Below are 2,670 nucleotides of genomic sequence, written 5' to 3' on the forward strand. Positions count from 1 at the left end.
GTTGGGTGAAAAACCTGACACAGAGGTTCTCAAGCCTGCGCCGGCAAAATAGCCAGTGCAGACTTGAGAAGCCCCATTGTGGGGCCTAGAGTTTCCCCAGGGAAAGAGTACAAAAGTCCCTTTCCCCTGAGGAGACCTCTGGTGGCCTCAGCAGTGTGGATGGATACGGTGTTACCAGTCTGGTGATTGGGCTGTAAGTCCAACTAGGTTCAATAGGCCTTACTACCAGGAAAGTGTGAATAAGATTACAGCCTAAGTGAACTTTAAAAGCTATGTTTCCCACCAGAAGTGCCTCTTTTTAAAAAGGAAAAAGATGGAGGGGGAACAACTCTTTGCCCTCAAAAAGACTCTTTGCAGAAAACACTTGCTTAGGAACAAAGAGCTGTGACAGAAGATTTCTGCTGGGAAAATAAAACAAGGAGGAAGAATTCAGTAACTATAAATGCTTCTGGGTCAGACTTGGATGGGAAACAAATAAGTTGGAGCATTGCCTGTATGCATCCTAGAACCCAATCCTATGCATGTCTACTCAGAAGTAAGTTCCATTGTAGTCAATGGGACTTACTGCCAGGCAAGTGTGGATTGGATTGCAGCCCTAGTCTATTATATGCCAGTTCATCTCTCTCTCTATCCTCACATCAGTCTCCTTTGTATGAATGCTCATCTTAGCCCTTAATCTCTCATTGACTTGACTGCTGGCTCTGCATAAGTCCCTCCTGTGGGATTTGCCCCAAGAGCTGCATCCTAACTCTCAGTCCCCATCACAGTGGCATACTTTCAACCCTCCACACAAACAGCTATTTACAGGTCCACAACTGGCAAACTGTCTTCTTCTACTTCTTCTGACCCTCCACACTACTGCCTCAGACCTGATCCTGCTTTCACTCCCTAGAAAAATAACAATCCAATACTCTATCTGGTGAGATACCCTAGTCAGCCTTCAACCACTGAACAACAAGTGCTCTTAGTGTCCTTTGAAGAAATGACCCAGGCACATAATTGATTCCCCTCAAATTCTTCATACACTTCAAAAATGGCACTTGTGACAAGCGATCATTTTCAATTTCCCTCTGTCTGGATATTGCATTGATTCTTTGGGTGCTGTCTATCCATCTCCATCTTTTATTTTAAGCAACATTCTACATCCTGTGAGATGTGACTTCTGGAATCAAAGATAAGCCAAGCATAGCAGAGGTGCCAGGACAAAATGATGCCATTTTCATCACACAATCTAGATGAAAACCTGGCAAACAACAGTCTTGAAGATCTCAGATTTCTCCCCTTACCACATGCTGGTACCATAAGAAAGCAGCATATCTGACTACAATACTTGGGAAGAGAGGAGTACCCTCTCCTAGATAGAGAGCTTCAGAATACTTGTCTTGCCAGAAACCTCCATGGGATGGGATCCTCAAGAGCCAGCTTTTGCTTCATCTGAGGAGTCAGCCCTTTCCTTCTTCTCTGATTCCTCCTTGAACTCTGCTCAGTGTGAGAAGGTGTCCCTCTACTGAACACCACCTTCAGGGGCAGCTGTGTCCACTGGGTCCAGACTCTGAGAACACAGCCTCTTTAAGTCACAGCAGGAAATTTTCAGGAGGACTAAGCATTTGAGACACTAACCTGAGATCAAGGCTGCTTGCAGTTGGCACTAGTTATTGCTATAGCAACATTCTAAGCTTTCCTGGTCTGGGTTGCCTTATATCCAGCCTAAGGGCCCAATCCTCTCCAACTTTCAGGCACTGATGCAGCTGCAATGCAGCCCTGAGGAGGCCTCTGCAACTGCTCCGTCACCACAGGACGCAGCACACGGCTGCATCAGTGTGGGAAAGTTGGATTGGATTGCGCCCTAACACTGTTTCTTGCTCTATAGTGAGCTGACCAGGGCCCTGATCTCCTGAATCCTCTTGGACTCCTGGCAAACCTACTTAATTCCACCTTTGCACTGAAAGATATTGATTGGCAACCTTCAGTCTCAAAAGACTATGGTATAAGCCTACAGCACCTGGTATTCCCAAGCGGTCTCCCATCCAAGTACTAACCAGGCTTGACCCTGCTTAGCTTCCGAGATCAGGCATGTGCAGGGTAACAGTTGCTGTAATGTATTCACATGAAAGATATTAGGCCAGAAATTTTCATCCTTTCTCGTCTCATTGCACACGGAGATGGTGCTAAAATTGCCATGGCACACCATTGGTTTTTTGACAGTTGACAAGGCACACTGCATTGCTGACCAGGGGCTCACATCCCCCAATGGCTTTACTAATATTGGACCCTCCCCCAAACTCCCAAGGCACACCTGTGAACCATTAATGGTACACCAATGCACCATGGCAGAGTGGTTGAAAATCACTAGAGAGTGATTTTCCTAAGACCATCCTGTCCCATTTCAGCACTGTCAGCTACAGTATGCTGGCTCAAGTGAGATAACAAAGTGGTTATTTCTGTAGGAAAGGTCTTAGGGCACAAGATACAGGCATCTTGCTGAAGCTATACGTTTGGATCTAGGTTTGGTCAGTGCCTGGATAAAGCACTGCCTGGCAGCCCCATATGTAGCACCTTGATTTCCATGATGGGGGAAAAACCTGATAAATAGCGTATCTGCCTATTTAGAAACTAGACAGCATTCTGGTACAGTCTGAAAAATAGCAAAACTTCTCAAGAACCTTATGA

The sequence above is a fragment of the Tiliqua scincoides genome, chromosome 12, assembly GCF_035046505.1.
Source record: "Tiliqua scincoides isolate rTilSci1 chromosome 12, rTilSci1.hap2, whole genome shotgun sequence".
NCBI lineage: Eukaryota > Metazoa > Chordata > Lepidosauria > Squamata > Scincidae > Tiliqua > Tiliqua scincoides.